Here is a 15,448-nt window from a genome sequence, read left to right as displayed (position 1 = left end):
GCGGAATTTGAATTTGAATCAAAGTAGTCAAGGGCAAGTTAGGAGTTGTTTTATTCTGATTTTCATCACTGTGACCAAAACACCTGACACATACAAATTAGAGCAGGAAAGATTTATTCCACCTTTCAGTTTCAGACATTTCAGTTCATGGTCAGCTGACTCCATTGCCTTGGACCTGAGGTGAGGCAGAACATCATGGCAGAAGGGCATGGCAGAGGAGAGCCACTCAGTTCATGACAGCCTACAAGCAGAGAGAAAGAAGTTACAGACAAGACAAATCCTTCTAATGTGCACACAGGAAGAGAGTGACTTACTTCCTCCAACCTCCCTGAAATCCATTCAAAGTACTAACCTATTATCAAATGGATTAATCTTCTGATGAAGTTAGAGCCCACATGATCCAAACATTTCCTAAAAGCTTCATCTACCAATATTGCTGCATTGGGACCCAGCCATTAAGTAATGAGCCTTTGAGAGACATTCCAGATCCAAATCCTAACAGGAGCTTTTGCTCCTAAGCATTTTGAAATATTTTTTTATTTGTGAGGGCTACTTCAAGAATAGTGATAATGAGACTTGATGATCATTTGAACATGAGAAGTGAAAATGCCTCTCCATACAAAAAGAATTTTAATGAATTACAAGAAGATAGCTTGTTTTTTTTCTTTTTCACATGATTGATTAACTGAAATGCTACTTGCAGGGACTCCATAAACATCAACCAGGTAAAAACCAAAATGAAGAATTAAATTAAGATGAATTATCTATAAGATCTCTGTTATTCTTGTCACAGGGGAAGCAAGAAGACAATATGGTAAAATTATTTTGTGGCAGTTAGCATACTGTAATTGAGTTTTTCTTTTCTCTTTGGGTACCAGAGATAGAACTCAGGGGCACTTGACCACTGAAACACATCCACAGCCTTATTTTTTGTATTTTATTTAGAGACAGGATCTCACTAAGCTGTTTGGCGCCTAACTTTGGTGAGGCTGGTTTTGAACTTGCGATTCTCACAGGTGTGTGCCACAGCACCTGGCCTGTAACTAAGCTTTGATGTTTAAATTATGCTTAAAAATTAAGAGCACTTAACTTGTGCAAGGTCATGGGTTTAATCTCCACTACCACAAAAGAAAAGAAACAGGAAAAAAACTCCTTAAAACTATATTTTGTTATGAATAACATTCATGATTGTTATATAAAATGTAGAAGCAATATATAACAAAACTTTTAAAAGTCATAACTATCCCATTGGGACCTCATTAAGAGATGAAATAACTGCTCCTAACTCACACATTTTTGGTTCTTCAGGTGTGAATATGTAAGCATGCACAACCTTTGAAAATCAAACATATGCCCATAGAGTAATATAGCTTTAAAACTTACCGTCTGAATTACACAAATGTATTTTACGTAGATCTAACAAATGTTAAACATATTGTATAACACAAATGTACTAAACTCTAATTTGATTCTGTTTCTAATATGAATTAAATTCACAAATATTTTCTTTTCCAATGATGTTTCTGATATGAATCTTATTTCTTTAATAGTATAATAATTCACACAATTTACCCTAACTTGAACATTTACTACTTCCAAACATCTTATAAGACTTAGATGCATTCTATAATAACCTGAAAAACGCTTTTAACGTGCTTAAAACAAGGTAGAAACTTCCAAAATATTTTTATATAATTCTATTCTTGACAAACATAAATGTCTGTTTAATTATACAACTTTTAAACCACAAAGACAATAAAATTTTGTGCATAACCTTAACATGAAACTTCAGTAATTTACCTGAACATCTTGCTTTGTACATATATTTTTAGGTACAGGTTAAAAAAAAGAGCAAATAGTCTAACTGTTATGAATATAGATTCACAGCAAAACTTGCCAGGTGAGAATAAAGTCTTACCTTTTGATTATATGTTTCTACAGATAACTAATACATGAAATAGACATTTTTAGTACTTTCATTTATAAAGGCAATGAGTAACAAGTGCTCATGTCTTTTGAAAATGCATGCCAAAGTAGGGCATAAATAATAATAAAATCTCCAAAGCTGGATTGTGTATCTTCCATCTACATGGGAAGATAAAATATTTTTGGGCAAGTTAAAAATTATCCTGGAGTCACTTTGACAGCAAAATCAAATGCATATATATATATATATATATATGAAAAATTTGATCGTATCAAGAAAAAAATATGTCAATACTTAAGACAAAAGTGCAATTATTAAAACTAAAATATGGTGCAGGTGCAGTTTGTTGAGGAAATGTTACTCATGAAACAATCATGTTGCAATGAATGTGGGATCTTAGTCCATTTTGATAACAACCATGTACTGCTTGTGTATATTCTGGGAAAAAAATGTTAATTATGGGGCAATAATTCTATCAACGGGAGTTTCTACAGTGGCCACACCACTGTGGAGTAGTTTTGTTGGAGTGCTATTTCTCAAATTAGCAGCATATTTCAGATAAAGAAAGGAAGTCGCCTTAACTTGAAACTGCTGTGTCATTTCTTCTTCCTTAACTGAAATTCCAACCAGGGTTCAGGAAGTGCCCTAATGAGCCACTTCTCTTTTCTCTTTCCTCAACTAAGTGGATTCCAACCAGCCCAAACTATTCATTACTCATGATCAGATCATTTACTCCGGTTGTCTCTTTGGGCCCAGTGCTTGTGTTATGGGAAAAGGGATTGTAATTTGAAGCTGTTTATAGAGGTGATTACACTGATAGAATCCAATCAGTGCTGGTAGGTAACGAAACTGGCAGGTTAATTTTCTGTACTTTAAACAAACTATGAAGACAAGTCTAATCAATATCTATTTTACTTTGCTGTGTGTAGCTTGCTTATAATTATGATTTCATCTTGTGTGATGAGTAGGTATCAGGATGTTAGAATAGTCAAGCTGTGATTTGCTATAATTTGGGTAAAGTATAACAGAAACTCCATTAATGTTTTATTTTAATCAAGATGTAGAAATCACTGTTTTAGTTCATGGTAACCAAAGGAATTTCTTCTGATGGTTTAATATTCTCAGATATTTACTAAATTGAAATATGATTTGACATCTTATTGCCTCATGTTATTTTATGAGTTAATGTTAATTTCTATTTACACTCTAGAAATATATATTTTATTGGCTTTTCAAGGTACAAAAATATAAGTTCTGTTCATAGAAGTAAGAAATAACACCAGTGTGTTAGCATACTGTCTCTTTCTTGGGAATCAAAAATCATTCTTGTCTTTTATATGTATATAGATTCTAAAAGTTTGTGTAGAAGATTTGAGATAAACTAAAGCAAATACTTTTTAAACTAATATGTTTTCATTATAATAATTTAAAAAGCTATAATAGAATTTAAAGGTTATTTGTATATCTCTATACACATATATACATTCATATATATTTTATATACATATATTTGTTTAAAACAGTTATTATTCTATACTTTCATTATTGTCTCAGAATGTTTTATTTGGAATAGAAATTTTGAGAAGAATAATAAACCTGAGGTAATCTTTAATTAATCTTGAGTAGCTATTAGTAACTTATTTACTAGAAACTTCATTTAACATTAAGAGAGTTAAAAATAACCTTGATGACTTCCCTGTTCAGAGACTGTCAATAAAGCAAAGTGAAGCAAAATATGGAGGTTATTATCAAGATTATTCAGACATTATATTTCCTTTGTATTATAAATGAATCTGAATATAGCTATTTACTTTTAAATCTTTTAATTTTTTTTAATGGAAACGACCTTAAATAGGCCAAACTTTATGGTTTCTGTTTTGAAAATTAAAAGACATTTAGCCACAAAATAATGGATTATGTTTAATTTTCATGTTGTCTATTTTGTTGGCTTTGTTATAATTTTTCAATTTTATTCCAAAGCTGTAGAAAAGTGCATGTATGAGTACATTTTATTGAACTGAAACTTTTGAGTTGATGTCAAAAATGAAACATGGTTCTTAAAAGTCAGCTTAATTTTGGTGACTGAGGCACAAGTGTTTAACTTCTAAATAGCCAAAATGATTATTAGATGTTTAAATATAATGCAATTTTTTAGTATAAATAAACTTTTCAGAAATTGTAGTAATTAGTATAGTGGAAGTAGAATATAATTTTGAAAAGGGTTGGATAGTCAGAAAGGAGAAATAAGGAAAGGAGAAACAAACAAAATAAGGAAAGGAAAAACTAAAGAAACAAAATGTTCTTATACCATGGTTTCACAAGTAAACTCAATGGAATTATGACGTGTATTGACATAATAAACACTGCATACATATAGAAAAGCCATCATTTAATCTTATATACAGCATTGCACAAATAAAGCTTCTTAAGTCAGTTTAACATTCCAGATTCTTAATGGAAATAAACTCTTGTAGTCAAAAACCCTGGATTAAGAAATGGAGCAAAATCTAGAAAGCCAATGTTTAGAAACAGTAGATTGCTATCTTGGACTATTTGGCATCTAAGCAAAACAGATGTAGAGTGTAACATATAGTTGCTGCTAAGGTTTTGCTGGTGATATTTACTAAGATCATGGAGAATCATTTGTGAGACATAGAACAGTAGCAAAAATATAACCTATGAAGAGAAAAGTTAATATGGGTTTGTAGGAAAGGAAAAATTAATATACAAAACTATATTTTACAGAATTATGAATCACCAATTAAGGAATCTATGGAGTTGGGTTGTGAGTGTTTGGAAAAGTATCAAAATTTGGTAGACTAATGAAAGTATAGTTGATGGTAAAATAATTTCGTGATTCTATTAAATTGGATTCATTGGGACATGCCTTGGCCACTTCCCAACAACAACAACAACAATAACAACAAAACCAAAATAGTAGTAAAATAGAGGTAGTTTATGTTAAACATTAAGAAAATTGAGGGAATCCATTTAATGAAAAAGTAAAATACTCATGAGATATCCTTAGGTAACCAGATTTAAAAATGGACTGTTCAAGTAGGAGAAAACTCTTGTTCTTCATTTATTAATTGCTTGCAGGATCCAGAGACATTGAGCCTGATGATATTAAAAATCACAAGGTTGCATTTTTCTTTTATCTTTTCAGGTTTGAAAGAATAAGTAAAAGTTTGATCTCAAAAAGATCTCTTTGATCTTTTTTAGAGAATGTATCTAAGGGAAGCAATTGAAGGAAAGTGAGTCTAGGAAGTAGAGGTGGACTTTTGATAAGGAGATTCGTATGCCCCATGTTTTTTCCCAAGAGTTACCATGGAAGAGTGTTTCCAAATCATCTCTCATTTTTTCTGAAATATTCTCTTTCTGCTTGCTTATCGAAACAGACTGTATTCATCTTTCTTTCATTGGAACAGACTTCTTCCATCACCCGTTCTTTCTTTCTATATTTCTTTCTTACAATTATTTTCCAAATGCGAAAGATGAATAAATTAAGTTCTGGTAGATATTTGTCTTCCTTTAGATGTATTTCCACTCAAGTAAGAATGGAAACCAGGTTATCTGTTTAATCAGCATTTTAGTTTTATACGTTTTCCCCCTTTTTGCTAATACTTATTTTATCAAGCATCTTTCCTGACTCTCTAAAAACTTAGGTCAATATTTATTACCCTGGCAATTGGGTTATAGCAGGTCATGATCTCTGCTAGTTTCAACAGGGAATTCCTCAGCAGTAAAGATGTTTACCCTTTCTGCTTCCTCTGAGCCTGTGCAGATGCAAATACATTTGAATTTACTATCATATATATATATATATATATATATATATATATATATATATATAATTTTTTTATTTTATTTTATTTTTTATGTGGCCCTGAGGATCAAACCCAGAGCCTGGCACATGCAAGGCGAGCTCTATACCATTGAGCCTTAACCCCAGCCTTACTAAATTTACTGAACCTTCTGCAACACAAATTTTGTCAACAGCATTTTCAACACCAAACTTTAAATTTTGGTAAAATTCTTGAGTTTTTCCTTAATTAATCTGAAGAGACATTCATTTATTTAGTCATACTCTCAAATATTTCTTTTCAGTCACTTTCCCTCTTCTGTAGATATGATTGCTCTTCATATCTGCAAGGCAGTTTTTCACATGAAGGATGATTTGTCCTTTCCTTGAGATTTACACCTAACATTAAAGACTGTTTCAGTATGTATATTCAACTTCTTTTTAATTTTCTCAAAATTTGAAACATCTGTTGATTTGGTGGCATTTTTATTAGCCTTTTGAATACTTCTTGTGAATAGTTGGTGATATAATTCTTGGAAAACCCTTAGCCTATCTACCCTTAAGCTGAGTAGGAAGAACCAGTGGGATCGTCTGCCCAGTGAGTTAAGTAACAAGACCATTTTCTAAAGAGGGCAGAACACATATCAGAAATTGTGGGAAATAACATGAAGTAAGCCCAGAGAGATAAAGTGGAGACAGACAAAGGAGCACTGTGCTTTTAAGAGTGGTAGGATTTTAACAAGAACAATAGTTCAATCGATTTATGTGTCAACAGGATCTCTCTGTTCTAGCCATTTGGAAGATTAATTGGAACATGAAAGACTGAAGTCATTAGTTTTAGGTTTTCATTGATAGAGCACTCCTGAATCTACTTTAAAGGAGTAAAAGGGTGTGTGTGTGTGTGTGTGTGTGTGTGTGTGTGCATGTGTGTGTGTAGTCTCTGGGTAATACTTTGCAAAGTAGTTGTGCCTTTTGGCAAGAACAGGATGCATTTGCTAAAAATATGATAGAACCTACTTCATGAGAGAATCAAAGGTGACAAAAACAGTCATCTTTTCCACTGCAGAAATAATCATTTAAACTGAAAATGGATTAGTCCCAAAACCAGTGGCCTAAGCCAATATGTGCAAATGATTCAGTGATTTCTCTGTGGTTGCATGGCTTGGTGTTGATGGAACACTCTGAAATAGGAAGTCAGAAGTTCAGCACTTTCAGCTTGCTACCAACTTGCCATGTGACTTTGAATAAGTCTGTCTGTGTTTATAGGCGTGTTTCCTGAGGATTTTAAGTTGCATTAATATCTAGTATGGACAGTGAAGTTTCAAGGTTTGGCCTGAGTCTAAAGAATGGGGAATCTAGTGGTGCTTAAATTCTGCTCCTGTACCAGAAGAGTTGCTCTGACTCTGTCTCTAGGAGATCATACCTATGTTGGACATAGGTGCTCTGGGATTGGAAATCTAGCTCACAGCAAATAACTTCTCTTGTTCTCCCTCTGAGGCCTTGACCCACAATTCTGATAGATTTTCATAACAAGAAACTTAACAATGAGCCAATGTCTCATACATCTGGTTTTCTCCCCCTCAATATCATCTCCTATTTAGACTGTCTTCAATACTGTGCTTTAGGAAAGAGTTTACAGAGAAAAAGGAAATAGAGAAAAAGCAACTCTGCATAATTTGGGAAGTAACTCTTAATTTGCTTTTTCTTTCTAGGGCTTTTTTTTTTTTTTTTAACTGTTCCATGTTTTGTCAAAACTTATTGTCATTTCCTTTGCATTTTCATTGGTTTGTGCTTGAAACCCTGTTGTACTAAGTTGTCTCCAAATTCCCTTAGATTCCTCCCACTGGATTCATTCTGTGAGATGTAAAGCTTTCGAGCATTTTTTAAAAATATATTCGTCTAACGGTGAAACAAATAGCAACATCAACAAAACTAGCAAGCAAGTCTATTGCAGAATGTGATAATTTATAAAACAGACAAACTAAAATAATAAGTTCTTTACTACAGGATGAAAGGGAGACGCAGAATGCTAACTACTTCCTGCTTGCGTGGCAGTTTTAGTGAGTCTCAAAATCAGCTACATTTCATGAAATCTTTCTCTTCCCTCCTCTCCTCTTCTCAGGTTATATTGATTAAACTCTTTGTGATTAAACTCTTTTCATGTGCTAAGGTTTTATGTGTATCACTTCATTTGAGTCTGACAATACCTTTGAGGAAAGTGCTGCTATCTCCATTATTCAGAAGAGGAAAGTGAGGATTTTGAAGGACAGGTAACTTTCCCAAAGACACCAGGGAGAAAGTGGAGTGGCAGGGACTTGGATCTAGGATGATTTGGTGCTCAGACCTAGATAAATTATGCAAACTTTTCTGGGACACTTAAATTTAAACTTTATCTTTGTTGTTCCTTTTCTTGCATTTTGAACAAGATCTGGCTTCTATAGAAGAAAAGGGGAAACAGTTTGAGGGGGCAGCATTGGGGGACATCAGAAACCATGGTTATGCTAAAAATGTTTCCTGGGCTTACACACGGATAACGAGGCCTTTGCCTGTATTCGTTTTGCAGAAATAGCAGATGCAGAGGTAACAGGGGAGCAGAAGTGATGGCTCTATTTCATAAAAGGAAGAAGCAAAGTGAAGAGACTCATTAATGTTGAAGCAGTAGATAGATAACCAGTGACAAATATCAAGTAGATTTGCTTCAGTTTGGGCAGAGAAAGGTCATTGATTATTTTTGGTTAAACTGGTTCACAGAGGCCAGGTCTCCACTAAAAAAGGGAATTAATTGCTTCCATTTCCCACTAATTGCCTCAACATTTCCCTTTGCTTTGTCATTGGAGATTTGGTCAGATAGGCGAAAAGTCAAAAGTCAGAGTTTGATGGAATCTACATAAAAAGGGAATCTGAGGAGACCAAATTATGGCATTTGGTGTAATAATGATAATGATATTTAGCATTTTTCCCTGGGAGTGCTGTGGATTTTTAGAGCCCTTTTCAATCTTTAATCAGACCATAGGGCACATTTAAAAGAGTTCACTGTTTTTATTTCCATCTAGAGGATAAGGCATCACAAAGAGATGAACTGACCCAGGGCAGGACTCCTGAGATGTTAATCCTGTATGTTAGATTACACCCTCCGATGCTGAGTTTTAGCTGGAAGCTTGGGCTCTTCCCAGTGGTACCATTCATTCACCCTCCTTCAGAGTCTTTAAGCTTTTTGTACATCACTGTCTGAGATTGCTACCTCTATCAAGGACTGAAAAAAATCACCTCCCAAAATATTATATCATTTGATGTCTCAAACAATTTCTTAGCTTTCAGGCTTTAAATTCATGCATGAGTTGTCTTCATATAACAAGGCTTTCTACTCTGTGTTTGCTGAATTAACCAGTTTTTGAATCCTGTGTATGCCCAGATTCTTTGGATCATGCTAGTAGTTTTACCTTTCTGATATTTGTTGTTTGGGAATCCAAAGAATCAATTTAGAAAATAGAAACAACATAGAAAGGATTCAGGATACGATGGAACAGGTTTGAATCATCCTGGCCCCTCTTATTTACTCTCAATGCCTTTGGAAATTCAATAGATGAACATTTTTCTTTAGGAAGACACAGCCTGCAACATCAGCCATTCTTTGCTATAATATCCAGAAATATGGGTAATTATTAGTTAGATTTTTTTTTGCATTATGAGTTCTTTGAAACATGATGAATTAGAATGTGCATAGGTTTAAAAACCAACTTTAACTGAGAATCTGTTGAATATGAGACAAATTGTGTCATTTAATTGGCATTTACTTTCTTCATCTGTGAATCTGATGTACTTCTAATATTTTCATGGTTGTTAGAGGAGAAAGTGAGGATGAAGCATCTGGTTAAAGTCTGCACAGAATGGGGAGCTTGTACTGTTGCCATTATGCTTCTCAGAGATTATGAAGATATGGAATGATCGAACTGTTAACTTAGATATGATTTAAAACAACATAAGATGCTGATAGGAAAAAAAAATTCAATACTTTATAAAATCCTTTATTTAAACAAGATGGTCTCATAGTTAACACTGCGTTTGAGCTAAGCCTCCTCTGGCCCACAGTAAGTCCTCCTTACCCTATTTGATATGCTGTATCCACATTAAGTTATCTAGGATTTAGAGCAACCCTGGAATTTGAGTAATACTATTGCCTCCATTGTACAGTTAAGGGTACTGCATATAGGTAGGAAAATATCTAGCCCCAAATTACACGGCCTGTCCGTGGGGAGCTCAGGTTTGAAGTCAGGTTGATTGATTCCAAGCTTGTGATCTTAACTGCTGCTCTCACAATGCTTTTGAAACCATCGGATTGCGTTTCAGTGTTGGCATTTGTTCCTGCTAAGAAATTAAATTGCCTTCACCCCATTTTACAATTTATTAAGGAGTTTTTTTTTCAAGCTTATCTTTCTTCTGACAAAAATGGTTATTCACACTAGGAATACATAACCCCTGTTAACATGATATCAGTATTATCCACCCCTCCACTGGATTCTTTTCAAGTGTTTTTATTTAATCCCAGAAAGTCTGACAAGCCCATTTCCCTGTCAGGACACATGTCTTAGTCCCCTAACTAGAAAATGTTAGCAGCAGGGCATGTGGGTGACCTCCACGACCAGCTTCTGTTCATGGCTCTCAGGCAGGGCCATGAGGCTTTTTCTCCTGGGTGGGGAAGCTGGGAACTAACTCAGAGGGGATCTTAATTGTCAAACTAGTTGCTCACAACTTTTTCAACTTGTTTCTCTTCAACACTGAAGCTTAATAATACTTCCTTCAAACATATAAACAGGACACGCCTATGGAAACAGCAAGCGTTGAGACTGTGTGTATGGGAAATGTGGTTTGACTGTTTTGATGAACTTGACTGCTCCAGTCAGTCAAAAAGTAATCACCAGTGAAGCCAACCATTTTGACAGATTTTTGGCCCACAAACTGCCTACTTAACTGGTTTGCCTGTCAGGTTGAAGTGGTCAGATTGACTGGAGACACTCTAAGAGGAAAAAAAAAATTAACTTGGGAAGACGTGGGTGTCTGTATATCAGAATCTACTTTAAATAACTTTATTTGAATCTGTGTCTAAGTTTTTGGGACCAGCGAGAGAACTTCGAAAGACACATTGCAGCGTTTGGCTTTCTAGAATGAGATGTCTTGCTGCTTGTTAGAGGTGACAGTGTATTTATAGGCTGTAACACGGTCCCATTTTCCTATACATGCAGTCATTTCAATATGATGGAGTCTCTACCCCAACTCAGGTAGCACACTAATAAGGCATCATATTTTCTTGCTTTTCTGAAGGGTTGATGATAGATATGTGACAGTAAATCACTTCTTAGATATTGGGTTATCAATTCATTGTCACTTGTGGTAAGACATAGTTGACCTTGCCATTAATAATAGTCATTTTAAGAAGAAATTGAGAGAAAACCAGAACAAAGAAAACCTTTTATGAGAGGCAAGAAATTATTATTTGAGCTACTTTTTAGAAGCAACCTTCTTTATGTATCCATTATTGTGTTCCTTTAGTAAACTCAATTTGAAATGAGCTCCTGGATTTGGGTAAAATAAAAATAACACTATAGAGAGAATGATTTATGCTCACATTATAGTCTTGGATATTATGGGAAGAACATAACAATGTTATTGTCTAATGTAAGAACAGTTTTATAAGGTTGGGCTTGTGTTGGTGGAGCATCCCAATGTGTTTACATTGAGAATTTGAAATATCCTGTTATGGTTTGAAATACTTATTCACACGCTGCTCCCTAACTTTCCTAAAGTTCTAACTTCTCCTGTGAAAATGTTTTGTAAACGTTCAGGACTTAATGCTATCTCACGTGATTTTTAAAAGTCAATTCAATGGTAACACCAGTTATAAGTTAGGATAACTTTAATGAACGACTTTAAAATGGTGACACATTTCTTAAAATAGCTTAACAGTCATATTTTCTCTGTTCGAGTCACTTTATGTATCTTTTTTTTTTTTTTAAATTTGTGATTAGTAGAGGAAAAGGAACTTCCTTTAGCTTTGCTTCCCAACTTTGTGCTTTCTAGTCATTCCATGAGCTGTTCCTATCAATAGAGCCTTTTGACCTGAGGAAATGAGAAAGAAATAAAATCCCACATTTTAAAGAACGCTATAGGGAGGTCATTGGCGTATATATTTAAATGTTATATGTTCTTGACATTCTAGAATCACAGTTCCTATGGTTTCAATGATCATCTTGATGCTTCAAATCTTGTACATATTTGGGATAATTTCCTCAGGCTATCCAAATGTATTATATAAATTCATACCCTTTGTGGCATTTCCACGGTTATCTTACATTGCTCCATCTCAGCACTATATATTCTCATTAAAAGTATTTGTTCATTTAGCTAGGCACAGTGGGTCATGCCTATTATCCCAATGGCTCAGGAGGCTGAGGCAGGAAGATTACAAGTTCAAAGCCAATCTCAGCACAAGTGAGGCATGAAGCAACTCAGTGAGACCATGTCTCTAAATAAAATACAAAATAGGGCTGGGAATTTGGGTCAGTAGTTGAGTGCCCCTAAGTTCAATCCCCAATATTCCCTCCCCTATAATAATAATAATAACAACAACAACAATAATAATAATAATAATAATAACAATAATAATTTGTTCATGTGAAAAACAAAATTTTAATAATATTGATTTGAAGCAAAGAATTAGTAGTGAAACTATTGTGGTTCTGAGTTCTTGTTTTGCTCCAGTGCACTTTACTGTTTTTTATCTCTGGCTTCTCATGGATGTGTGAAAGAGCAGAAAGGTGCTGGCCTTGCTGGCCTTATGTGATGATGATATGAGCAATTCATGTTGGCAATTCAAGTGAAGTAGAGGTACAAGCAATGGGCCTGATTCAGAGTAAGCATTCTGTACCTAGTAATTTATGTGATGATGATGATTAATACTGTAATTTATTATAGTAATATAATTTAAATTTTGTTTTTATTTTTTAATATATTCACTAATTATTTATATAATAATAATTATTTATTTACTCACCATTGAAATGAGATAGTAATAGTTCCTAACTCATAGGATTGTTGTGAAGATTAAAGGATTAGTACATGTAAAATGCTTAGAATAGTTCTTGACATATTGTAAACACTTCACACATGGTAGTTATTAGTGTCATTATTTTTTTCTCATTCACTTATTTGTTTATTTAACAAATGCTTAATGTCTTTTATGAAGCACAGTGCACAGGACTGAATTTCCAATGATTAACAGAAGAGACAAATTCTTTGTCCTAAAGCAGCTTAGAATGTGGTAATAACATAGATGATAAATTAAAAAGCCAACATGAATTGCTCATTACAAAATGCTGACATTATGAAAAGTTCAGAAATGGAAAATATTAAGGAAATATCTGTTTAAATAGTGGTCAGGAGATACTGTAACCAAGTCCTGAGAGGAGAGATACCTGTAGAACTCAGGATAGAGCATTCCATGCTCCTTTAGGAAGAAAAGCACCTCCAGAGGTTCTGAGGGTGAGATGAAGCCTTACTTATTGCAGAAACTGAGCAAAAGAATTCAGTCTGCTGAATTCTCACTGGACCCTAGTGAGCTCAGGGAGAGCAGTATGAAGTTAACCTGGGCAGGTAGCTTGGGCACCACCTATTCAACTTTTAAGCTATGATAAGGAAATTGGATTGTATTCTAAATGAAATGGAAAGCAACTGAAAGATTTGAGACAGGAGAAAGAGTAGTGCATTTTGTGATTCTAAAGGTTCATTTTGAAGGTGGCATAAAGAATGGTTGGAGAGAGCAACCGAGGAAACTGTCAGTACGAAAGGATTTACGATATGGAATGATGGTGGCTTGAACTACAGCTTTGATAGTAGAGATAAAGCTGGATCTATGTGAGATACATTTGTGAGCTAGAAAGGATGGGAGGTTGTATGTTGAAGGTAAGGAAAATGAAGGAATAAAGGAAGACTACCAGTTCCTGAAAGGAAGACTGTGGAGAAAAAGATGTTAGAGGGGGTTAAAAATGAATATTTGGGGCATGTAAATTTTAAATTTTGAGATGTTTGTGATTATAGATATTGATATAGTATAAAATACTTAGAGTATATCATATATATATATATATATATATATATATATATAAATAAAACTGGCCTTCTGTAAATAATATACTACATATATAGTATATACTATTGATAATTTATATTATTGATATATAATACACTATATATCTAGCTTCTATATGATATATATTGCATATATATAAAGCTGTACCTCCTGGAAAGAATGAAAAAATTCTGGAGCAGAAACATATTGTTGGGGTTTATGGTTTGGGATTTATATTTTATTAGCATGTAAATGGTATTTCTACCTCTGGGAGTAGATCTATTATTGACATAGGAAGTAGTAAATAGGGTAGAGGGCATCTCCAATTCACATCTCAAATCACTGCATTCTAGCTTCTACCTCACACAGATCTGGAACAGAAATGCAAATTGGAGAGTTATTAGCATGTTGGTAGTATTTCAAACCAGGAGGACAGATGAGTCCTCCCTGTGGAGTGTAGAGAGAGGAGCTGGTTCTTCTGGGCCCTGAGGTTTCCTCACTCAAAATTCTCTGAGTCCCTTCAGTCCCTGCAGGCTGCCTGCAATTCTTCATTCATCCCTGAAAATGTACTCCTGAGGATCACCAGTGACCCAGTTTTCCCCAGTCTGCTGGCAGTACCTTCTGCTTTTTCTCGTCCCTCATCTCTGTGGTATTTGGCTTTGTTAACCACTTTTTTCTTGAAACTCTATTTGACATTGGCTTTGTAATAGTGCACTGTACTCATTTTCCTTGTCTTTTTTTTGAGATTCTTTCAGTTTCTTCTTCCCCTTAGATCTTAAAGCACCTCAGAATTCCTGATTTAACGTTCTGTCCTTCTAATTCTAATTCTTCAACCTGTGTGACTTTATCTTAAACCCTAATTCAGTGACTTCTGAACTGACCACCAAGTCTGTGTCCCTGACTCCACACATCCAGCTGTGCATGAGGCCTCCCTCTTGGATGTTCCCTAGGCACTCAGATTTTGTTACATCAATGCTGAATTTATCACTTTTCCTTCAAAAGTTTCTCTTTTACCTTTATTCCCTATTTTGATAACTTCATCATCTCCCTTCCATAACACAGCATTGTATAGGAATTTTTGCTTCCCCTTTGCCACCTGCATAAATCAATCAAAAGTCCAGCATGTACTTTTTCTTCAATTCCTCTGTATTATGAATAATATTTGGTCTATTTTTTTTACAATTCCAGATATATACTATTGCCTTAGCTTAAATCATCGATTATACTCTCCCAGAATATTACCAAAATACTACATATATGTAATACATATTGTCTACATTATATATAAGATACTGTATAGTAGTATATATTATATATCTATATCTCTCTATATAATTATATATAATATATAGTATTATATAGTACATATAGTATTTACATAGTATATACCTATGTATAATATATATCTTTGTACCTAGGATGGTCTTTCAATAACTCAGTCTCCATATGATTGTGTGAGGGATATTTCTGAGATTCTGATTGATCATGTTAGTATCCCACTAATATCTGTGGGTTAACAGGACTTTGAGAACAATTAGGACTTGCATATTGTTATGAGCTATCTTCTACTAATTTCTATTTTCATCTATACTTTGTG

General features: G+C 34.2%; 1 protein-coding gene across 1 annotated transcript in view; it reads left to right on the top strand.

Moving 5' to 3' along the window:
• The first annotated feature begins 2,680 nt into the window (after positions 1-2,680).
• The window catches only part of Tfec (transcription factor EC), a 67,763-nt gene continuing 54,995 nt past the window's right edge, over positions 2,681-15,448 (top strand). The window contains exon 1 of the mRNA XM_076853465.1: positions 2,681-2,763. The gene's annotated coding sequence lies outside the window, so the exon portion shown is untranslated. The remainder of the gene's footprint in view (positions 2,764-15,448) is intronic.

Source organism: Callospermophilus lateralis, chromosome 1, assembly GCF_048772815.1.
Source record: "Callospermophilus lateralis isolate mCalLat2 chromosome 1, mCalLat2.hap1, whole genome shotgun sequence".
NCBI lineage: Eukaryota > Metazoa > Chordata > Mammalia > Rodentia > Sciuridae > Callospermophilus > Callospermophilus lateralis.
The sequence above is the reverse complement of the archived record's forward strand: the minus strand, read 5'-3'. Positions and strand labels throughout refer to the sequence as shown.